The sequence below is a fragment of the Aedes aegypti genome, chromosome 3 (genome assembly GCF_002204515.2).
Source record: "Aedes aegypti strain LVP_AGWG chromosome 3, AaegL5.0 Primary Assembly, whole genome shotgun sequence".
Classification (NCBI taxonomy): domain Eukaryota; kingdom Metazoa; phylum Arthropoda; class Insecta; order Diptera; family Culicidae; genus Aedes; species Aedes aegypti.
The window spans coordinates 383,939,371-383,950,408 of record NC_035109.1 but is presented as its reverse complement, the minus strand read 5'-3'; positions in this window follow the sequence as shown (position 1 = coordinate 383,950,408).

Below are 11,038 nucleotides of genomic sequence, written 5' to 3'. Positions count from 1 at the left end.
TAGCGCGGTTAAATTCTCTACGCGCTGTTTTTCTGAGCTTATCTAGAGTTTTGTTCCACCATGGAACATCTCTACTCGAACTAGTTGTTCTAGTCGGACAACTCTCTTGAAAAGCATTAAGAATTTTGTTTTTAATGCAGGTGGACGCCGATTCCAACTGCATTATGGATTTAATATTATTTTCAATTATGTATGATTCAGATTGGAGAATTGCTGAATAGGTTTCCCAATCAGTTTTCTTAGGATCTTTAAACGTTCTTTCTATCGTTAGACCCCCTTCCCAGTCGAATATTATGTGTTTATGGTCTGACATTGATGTTTCATCAGAAACATGCCAATTTTTTATTTTGTCAGAAATAGATGGACTACATAAAGTCAAATCCAACACTTCATGTCGAATGGAGTTTGAAAATGTACTGCGTGACTGCCACGATGTCCTTTTTAATGAATTCTGTAATAGGAAAACATTTAGTGTTATTGCGTATTAAGATAGCCGCTCTTGGAGATAGCTGGCTATCATCATATACCAACTTACATGAGTTTAGTTGAATACCTAGTATCCTGGTTTTATTGACCCACGGCTCCTGAATAAGCGCCACCGTCAATTTTTCTTTTGTGAATCTCCGACAGAGTACATCTGTTGCACTCTGTGCGTGGTGGAGATTCACTTGAACTGCCTTAAGCGCCATATTTAGGAGTTCCGCTTTTATCCAGGCGAGCATCGCCCTTCTTCGGATGTTGCGGATCATCACGGTTTTGTTTCGGGTTAGGTTTCAGAACTTTGTTTTTCCCACCCATCACATCCAGGCCTGCGAATTTCGCCCCTGTGGTCAAGACTTCACTCATTTCTTTTCCACTGCTAGTTTTAGATACCTTTGGGTTGGTACCACTTGAGCAGGGAATTGAAGCTGAGCTCGGAACTTTTCCTTTAGGAGCGGACACGCTAGCCTTCATGGTGGTCTTTGGGCGAGAAATTGCGTTCCTTTTACCACTGTTTGAATCAGGGGCTTCCTCAGAATTTTCTTGGGCCAGCTCCTTATTCGGCTTGTGGTTGGAAACGGAGGGTGTCCTCTTAATTTTCCTCAACTGGATTTCTCCAAATCGGTAGTTGAGGATGAACTTGGATTTCGACAGCATGTCCATTGACGATCCATCTACCGTAAAGATCCATTCGACATGGATGTCATTGAGGATGGACCTTTTCACGATACGCCAATTCGTTGTTTTCAACCCGTTCTGGCTCTCTATGAGAGCCTTAATGCGTTCGTCCGCGAAGGTTGAGCTTTGAGGGAAGAATGCTCGAAGAAGCTCTTGGCGGGGAATGTCTTCCTCGTTCAGTGCAACCAACTCAGCACCTTCCCAGGTATTTACTGAAGGTGTTATTTCTTTCACCCACTCAGCTGTCTCTTGATCCTTGCAAATTAGAACCATGTAGCCAGATTTGTAGACAAGGTTACAGAATTTGGGTTTCAGTGGCTCATCACGCTGTTGTTCCACTTTAAGCAACAGAGCATCCTGTAGAACGTCTAGTTGAGCCGTCGTGAGCTGGGCGGTTGGAAAGTCTTTGGGTATTATCCCGACCTTCACACGCTTGGTCATATCGCTGTAGCTCTGACCAGTGGCTTGTCGTTTGGACCCACCATTTTGTGGCACTGAGCTTGAGGATTTTTCAGCGCGCTCTCGGGGATCTAACTGATGTTTCATCTTCTTCGGCTTTGAATCCTCTTCAACCGTAGCAGATTTATCAAGGTCGTTTCTCGTTCGCTTAGAAGAAGCAAGCACAGTACCCTCATTTGCCAGGATTTTGGATAAAGCCTCGTTTCGGCTTAGTCCGCTTTCCCGGAGAGCTTTGAGCTGCTTCCTTTGTGAGCGCGTTAGGTTTTTTCTGGGAGTTACATTGCCTTCAGCTTCCTCACCATCCATAGGATCGTCCATTTTGGGTCCTTTTTTGGATGGTACAGGCTTAGGGGTGTTGATAACGACCTTGATTCCATCATCCTTGTCGTCGTCCGTGTTCACCGATTCAATCGACGAGGGGATACCAGGATCTTCTGAATGTCCCGCGCTGGACTTGCCCGGTGCGTTGGGTTTCTGGGACGGAGTAGATTCCATCTCCTCTTGTGAACTGCACAGTAGCTGGTCTTCTGTAAGCCCAAGCTGGCTTAGTGAGTTCTCCACTTCCATCTTTTCCGACTGTGTGAGGCAGTCGTCACCTTTGTTTGGTTTGCTAACACTGGTATTCATTTTGTTGGTCCCACGAGTCGCTAGGGAAATAAAGGTCAACTGCATCATTACCCTGCCATAATGCAGCAAGAGCTGCATACTGAAGAGTTCGCCCTGGTGCTCTTCAGGCTCCGTGTGTGATTGAGCATTTATGAAACCCCCTCAACCATTCTTCCATCGGCACGGGTCGCATCACACCTTGGCGTTGGGGTTCATTGTGGGGGGCCGAGATTCGTACGTCTACGATTTCGAGACTAAACGGATTTCGGTCCCCCACTGTATCCATTTTCTTTACATGATGGCCATGGATAACAACCATCACAACCATCCACACTTTATCCGGGCTTTGGACCGGTAGCTCTGGTTCTCAATAGTTTCATGTTCATACGGACAAGTTACTACAGGGATCCGTCATAGCGTCAGCGGTGTTAATATTCTTTAGTTTTGCATAAGTTTTGCTTGACTGATCAACAGAAATTATGATATTTCATTTAGTATGCGGTGGGTTACGCACTATAAAAGTTACCCGCATTATCAAAGTTACCCCGTTTTACGGTACCGGAATCATTTCGTAATGAAACCCAGACATCTTCAGTATGACGTCAAGAGGTTATCCCTTCCTGCAGGCGTTGCGGACTCCTCTGGTACCTCTTTGGTTGAAGCACTGAACATCTTCCTTGATGATGAGCCCGATGGGCGTTATCCCGGCTATGATGCACTTTAGATACCGTCCGGTATGCACATGATACTCTTAAGCACATAATCCTGTACGTGCTGACCAACCGCATTAGGTTGCTGCTCGTCCTAAGCGCTTTTGACCAGATTGGTCCTCCATATTTTAGTATGGATAGCGCCATGCCTGCCAGGAGCTTGCTTTTGCTGGTAATTACAACAGAGCTGTTAGACATCATCTTCGAAAGCGCCGCTTTAGCCGTAGATGCCCTTCTACAGGCACATTCAACGTGGCTTGCGAAGCTGAGCTTGTCATCGATCATTACCCCAAGATGCCTAAGGGATCACTTTGACTCTATGATGCAATCACCTACCGAGATAAGCGCCCGTTAATTGGACTTGCGGTTGTTGACCACCACCACTTCAGTCCTATGTTGGGCCAGTCCTAGCTTCCTAGACTTCATCCATTCCTCAACTATGGAGATAGAGTGAGCTGCTGTCAACTCTACTTCCTCCATCGATTCGCCATAGACCACTAGGGTGATGGCGTCGGTAAAGCCAACAATCTTAACACACGTGGGAAGGGGCAGCCTCAGTACGTCATCGTACAACGCATTCCATACAGTAGAATCTTCTTCTTCTACTTGGCATTACGTCCTCACTGGAATGGAGCCTGCTTATCAGCTTAGTGTTCTTATGAGCACTTCCACAGTTATTGACTGAGAGCATTCTTTGCCAGTAGAATCCTACCATCGAAATAGCTTTCTAGCAGCTTACACAACTACACCGGTACCTAGAGGCGGTGAAGTGCGTGGGCTATCGCTTCCCATCTTGCGCTGTTGAACGCATTCTTTACATCCAGAGTGACAACCGCGCAGTAACAGATGCCTCTCCTTTTACGCTCAATTACCACCTCAGCTATCTGAAAGACCGACTGGATAGCGTCCAGAGTCGATTTACTTTTCCTGAATCCAAACTGCTGAGGGCCAACCTCGTATCTAGTAGACAGATAAGTATATACGCCGACAGGTCACCTGCTGGTTGGTAGTAGCACCAATCTCAGTCGTTTCCATACATCCGGGAAGATTCCTTGATCTATGCAGCATTGCATCATGGTTCTGAACATGTCCGGATCCGCATTCACTGCTGCTTTTAAGGCAACATTCGGGATACCATCGGCTCCCGGTTCCTTGTTTGACGCGAATGATTTCACGACTTCTGCTAGCTCTTCGTTCGTCACCCTCACCACTTCTTCTCCTTCATCTGCTGCATACGGCGCTGGGGGTCATGGACTTGTGGGATGATGCGGGAAGAGTACATCGATTATCGATCGCAGCAACTCGGGCGACTTCTCTTGGGGCGCTATGCCGCCTTTGGTCTTAGCCATTACCACTCTGTAGGCGTCACCGCACGGAGTCGAATGGACCAATGCACGCGTTCATTCTTCGACGTTTTAGCGGTGCCGTGTCATTTATGTTACGATGGAAACGAATAAATTCGGCACTGCTGAAACGACAAAATAGTGAACTCGTGTATCGATCCATGGACCAATGCACGAGTTCACGTATTTGACGTTTGAGCGGTGCCGAATTCACTTGTTGCTATGGTCACGTAAATAACACGGCACCGCTCAAACGTCAAATAGTGAACTCGTGCATCGGTCCATTGGCACTCTGGCATTGCCCATGGACTTATCCACGATCTTCTTTTATCCTCGACATTCTTTTTCTTTTCTGCTCTAAATGCGGGCAATGTTTACATTAAATGACATCCAGACCAACATCCGGACAACGAATGTTCACCGGATGAACACGAAGTGGATGAATGTACATCGAAATCGTTCATTTTTTGTAAACACGGCCCGCAGCAAAGGTTTTCTTTCCGCTGGAAGTTGCAGCGTGACGTAGATTAGTAGATTAGTTCATTGCACGGTGACGTCTTCATGAAATCGCTCTCTTTTCCTCTTTCGGGAAATCTGAAAACAACGGTGCCAGTACCTGTCAAAGTTGACAGGTACTGGCACCATTATTTTCAAATTTTATTGAGGAGTGAAAGAGAGATAATTTCGCCATGAAATGCCGACTATCAAAGCATGCTCGTTTTCGACACATAATTTATTTTTTAAAAGCTAGCTTTGCCTCTCTGAATGCTGCTTATACAATGGTATAATAAAATGTTTTACTAGAATATCTAGATCCACGGGCATCTCCTTCCATTCCTTGATCATGATGGAATATATGGTTTTCTTTTAAAATTCATTGGCGCTACAACCCATTACATATAAGCACAATTCCTTTCGACCGAACAGTCAAGGCAGCTGCTCACAGTACAGCGAAAACAATCAGAGAATATGAGGCGGAGAGAATTTTAAATTTGTTTATAAACAGCATATGCAATGATCATCAATAATTGTGGTGATTCGAATAATGTTGTAGCGTGCGTGTCATCCCTCGGGTCAATTTTGTTTCGTTATGCACTAACATACATCCATCGTCATTTTTAACAGCCTTTCGACACGCATTGGATTTGCTCGATTGGAACAATTGGAACCGCGTTTCATAGTTCAATTGAAACCTATTGTTGTAGTATTCATAATTTGAACATACGCCGTAGAGGAATATTTTAAGTTTGATACGACGAATAATAGCGCTTACGACGAATAATAACGGTTACCGCATACGACGAAGTATGTAGATCGAAACCCTAGTACAGCTTCACGCCAATACTGAACGTATTGTAGAGCTTCATTTGCATCAAGGGCAGTATTTTTTCATTTGTCCCGTACATGCAGCCAAAGGTTTTTTGTTAGTCTAATTTTTCAACGAGTATTATCCGCAGCATTTTCACAGGATCAAGTTCATCGACGTTTGCAAGTTGCTGGGTTCAAGCTTACTACGTAATCGGTAAAAGGACCTTTTGGCAGCCACATACTTCTTTTCGTTTCACAGGTTTGACACATATTTAGTCACATATTACAAGTGTTGTACAGTAAAAAAAAACTTCTGTATACACAAATTATCAAATATATTTACATAAAATAGTGTCTTCTGAAACTGCGTCCTTCTTTACCTACAACCGTGTATTTCGTTTTGATAGATTTGAATTTCAAGCCTATAAATCGCCATCGTTCTCTTGAGAGAAGTCGAGATCGTCCGAAAAAAACGCGGAATATGCAACTAAGGTTTTGGTACCAGGAGTTCCGGTATCGAACTACCGGTACTGGAAAGCATTGAGAACCGGTATTTTCGGTACTGAAGAAAAATCTTATAATCAATTTCTTATATCAATTTTATATTATCTTATAATTTCTTTTCAATAAATTACACGTAAATTTGATGGTGAATTTCTCAGGTCGATCAAGGAACTTATTACAAAAAGGCCTATTCTTATTATCATATTTGCATCACTTCGTACATAAAATCGTTACAATCACGCTCATTGTTTGCATCTTGTTTCCGTTAAAAACATGTTTTGTGTGTGGTATATGATATATAACGTGCAACATACAATTAGTGTGTATGTTGACACACAGATCAACTCGCCAATTATCATGCTATCGTAGGCAGCATCAAAACTATGCAACACTGCTTCGAGATTGGCTGCCAGCTTGGACCTTTGGCTTGAGCCTCGTAATAGGGTGATATTCAAAACTGAAAAGGCAATAGATGGCTCTTTTTCAGTGGTAGTAAAAACGAAATCCTGAAGCAAAGAAAGCACCACGGAAGATGAACTAAACACAAAAAGTTATGTATTCACATTACACTTGATTTCTAATTACTACTTTTTTAATCCAGTTCCCTAATTGCAAGTAATTTACGTTTTTCATTATTTTCCATACATTTTGACAGTTCTCCGACTACCATTCTTCCATGCGCTTGTGTTGAAAGTTTGAGAAATTTGAGAATCCAGCGTAGCGCGATCAGTGGGTGGAATATAAACAACAGTGTCGTCGCTCGGCGGCCAGTGAAAGAAACTGAATTTTCTAAAGATGGTTGTCTGTACTTTTTGCCGCTGGCGCCAACTGTTAGCGTTTAAGAACGAAATAAACAGTCGTTACCCTATTGAGGTCTCCAAGCAAACTGCCACGAATACCAACGCACAATCAATCTTACACAAGTCGATTTCCTCAGAATGAAAATATATCGATGTTTGTTTGGCGTCATTCAACTTTCAGTCAACGGCAGGCCAACAAGGAAGTGATTGTTTTGCAGCAATTCTGTTTATGTTTGTATTCTCACAGCAAACAAAAGCAATGTTGTGACAGTTCTCACAGCAAACAAAGAAAATTTTGTCAACATTGCACTACTACGCAGGCAACTGAATTGGTCTATGCTGGCTACGCAACATTGTTTTGGTTGGTATAGTGCTGCCAGTCCCCTGGAACTTACATGCATTGGCTTCGCAACGGCAACTGTCAGACAACGAGCAGTTAGCCATGACTCAGCATCTTTCCTCGTCGAACCACCGACGCAGATGGTTGCACATCAGGAGCTCTCGTGTCGCGCGTCAAAATGGTGGACGTCCAGATTGCACATTTTGGAACATTTAAGTAGCCCGTCATTCATTTTGGCAGCCATGTTGACATTACAGATCGTAAATGCAATGTAATAAAACTCAGTCCTCATAGTGAATATGGATCCAGAAAAGTATCCCAATCAAAATTATGCTGATACTTTTTCAGCTGCGATAGTGCAATGCCAACTGATTTTTATTAAAATGTGAAATTGTGAAATGATTTGCCAACAATCATCAACGACGCGTACAAATTTCAATGACGGCATACTTCGCCTTAACGTTCAACCAGTGGCGCGGGAAGTGGGTAGGACAGGTAGGACATGTACTACGCACAAAAACACCTGGGTAGGACAGTCAAAGGATTGTCCTACCCATGATACAACAAAAAAAAGAAAAGATCAGCAGAAAGCTTGAAAAATAAGTTAAACTCTCGCGTTCAGTATCATAAGGCGTAACTGCAGTGATCGATTTCTCTTCATCGATTTTCTCTTTAACTTATTACTTAGTCGAGCGACTGTTTTCAACCGATATTTCTTATTCAGTACAAGGTACTCATCGTCCTTCGTCATGCTCCATCGTACAATGTTGGGAAAACGGATTGAATTTCATGTTCTGATTCAAAGAGAAAATCGACGAAGAGAAATCGATCATTGCAGATACGCCTGTATGGTACTAAACGTGAGATTCTGTTTATCATCTATTCAATATACATACAATCTATAGGAAACTAACTGTAAGAAATGTTACGAGATATTTTTAAACCGTTAGAAAAACAAATGGAGCATTTTTGAATGAATCAATGGAGTAGTTTTGGAACTTCCATAGTAATTACTTGAAAAATCTTTGGATGGATTAATGGGTAAATCTAAGACCAGACCCATCGTGTTATACACAGCGCGAGTGTGATGGTGCTTGCGATTTTTGAAAGTGCGGTCACTCTTTATAAAATCTTTCAAAGTATTGCTTGAATGAAAAATTTCTCGATGATTTTCAAGGCAATTCCTATAGAACTCCAACAGTTAGCTCCTGAAAAATGATTTGATCAAATTCCCACTAATATTTGTGGCATCATTCATAAACATATTTTGAGCAGATTATGACAATTTTCTGAAAAAAAAAATGCAGGATTGTTGAAGGAAGTTCTAGCATTTAATGGAGTTTTTGTGAAATGAAACATTTTTTAAGAATTTTTGCTCTAGGAAATCCTTGAAAACTGCAAAGCTACTACATCTAGTAATATCCTCAGGTATTACTTTGATTTTCTTTTCTAAAAGTTTCCTACAATATTCACCAGATATTTTTACATCAATCCTTCGTTTGAATTCTTTAGTTGTTACTCTAGCAGATCTTTCAAAGATTTCTACAGAATTTCTAACGAGGATTTTTTTAATGTAGAAAGTAGATTGATACTTTTTAACTATATCAGAGCAAAGCCAGATGATTTCCATTAATTCCAAACCGTGAGATGAATTAGCAACAATAATCAACACCGCCTACAAACCTCAATGACGGTTTACTTCGCCTTAAGGGATTTTTCGAAAAAATCTCATTTTTTTTTCTAGGAATTTCTCCAGCATTTCATCCAATGTATTACTCCTGCAGTTTTTTCAAACATTTTTCAAACAGTTTCTTGCATGGGATTTATGCAATTTTCTTAAGTTCATTTAAGTTTTTAAATCAGCTAATACTGCAACAATATTCCAATATTTCTAATGATTGTTACATGAATTTCTATAGAGATTCTGTCCAGTGTTTTTCAAGAAATTTATTTATAAAACCCGGCGACCCGAAGTTTGATTGATTTGTTTTTAAGATTATCTAGGAAATATATTCCTCAAGAGTCTAGGCGTTATTTAAGAGATCATTGTTCGTTAAGAGTGACTTTAAAATTTGCACTAATTTTATATGAGGTTACTTCAGGATTTTCTTCAAACGTGCCTCACGAATTTATTTTTCAGAAAAATTTCGTTGGAATTTCCCTGCAGAGTTTCCTTAAAAAAAAACTTTCAAGACTTACTTGAGAAAATGTCAAAGTATCACAGGAGGAATTTCTGCAGAAACCATAGTAGAAATATCTGGAGCAATTGCTGAAGATATTTCTAGAAAAATATCTAGTTGAAATCTCAAAGACAGTTTTATAGGAACTCCCGAAAAATTCTTGGCGGGATTTCTGGAGAAGTTATTAATTGAATTTTAGAAGATTTTTTGACCGGGAACCTAGCAGGATGTCCCAAGAAAATCAGTGGATTAATCACTGGAAATTTCTTAAAAATTTCCTCAAAGAATTTATCGAGGAATTCTGGAGATTCCTGAAACAATGTTTGGAGAATAGCATTTCTGTGGTCCTTAGGTAGATCCAGGTTGAATTCTTGAAGCATCCAAAATAGAATTCTTGGAGACGTTCATTAGGAAAATTCGCAAACTTCTTTAGAAAGTACATATTATCTGAACATTTTATCTGAATAAATTTCAGACCAAATTCCTAGAGAAATTCAAGTAATTCCATACAGGCCTTAGATCATGAAATGTCTGCTCTGATGCTATTAAGAATAAAACTCTTATCTTATGGCTCCTATTAGTTTTCGTTTTGTTTTCTTGGTTCCTGTTGGGTATCTTTCCGGCCTCTTTCCGGTTCCCTTCATGCCCCTTTTTCCAGGCAAGAGGTCTCTAATTTCATATTTTAAGGCACTTAGTCGCTACCAGCCCTGTAAAGGCGGAAAGCATTCTTAGTCTTGTAGTAGCGAAAGGCATGATAATGTTGGGATTAGAAGCAAAAAAGTGTCAGTATATATCAAATATTATTACTTTAATTTTTCAGTCTAGGATTCCATTAGGGTTAAAATTTTCTTAGCTTCACTGTGCACAAACTATTTCCCAACTTTTGTCCTACCCACGGTTTCGAACGTGGACGCGCCTCTGCGTTCAACGCTCCGTCATCGTAATCATCGTCATCATCGAAACTAAAGAGCAGATTTTCTGATCAAAACTGAAAATTAGACGATTAAAATATGCTCGCTTTGTTTCGGTTGTTGAATAGAATACAGTGAACACATTTTACTGTAAATTTATTTGTTTTTGAACGAAAAAGCTTCTTTTGAAAATTCCGCATTCAATGACGGATTTTATCCAATACTGTATACTTTATATTCATTGCAAATAAATCTTCCAGTACCGGTATTTTACCGGTACCACCGGTACTGAAAGATACATTGCCGTAGAACCGTTACTCGTCAAAAGGGGTCGGTACTAGGAACCCTATATACGACCAATTCAGCAGGGTAATCCCTCTGTACTAGGTGCACTCAAGTCTGTGCTTTTTCTTGGAAATAGGGCGTATGAGGCCATTCAACAAACCGATGGGCATTTATTCCTCCTCTAAAACCTTCAGAAGTAATCAATGGAACGATTGACATAACTTCCGAACTTGAAAATTTCGTTCTAGATTTCCTTCCTTCCTCGCAGCTTTCAGCCTACTTAAGGTATGCGCACAGCCAAAGAAAAACTCATAGTAAAAAACTGTATTAATTTATTTCGAAATCTAGTTATTTCATATCTCATGACAAAAACAAGAGAATATTTCATGAAAAAAAAATTGACTAAACATTCAAGTGATAAAATCATCATTCTG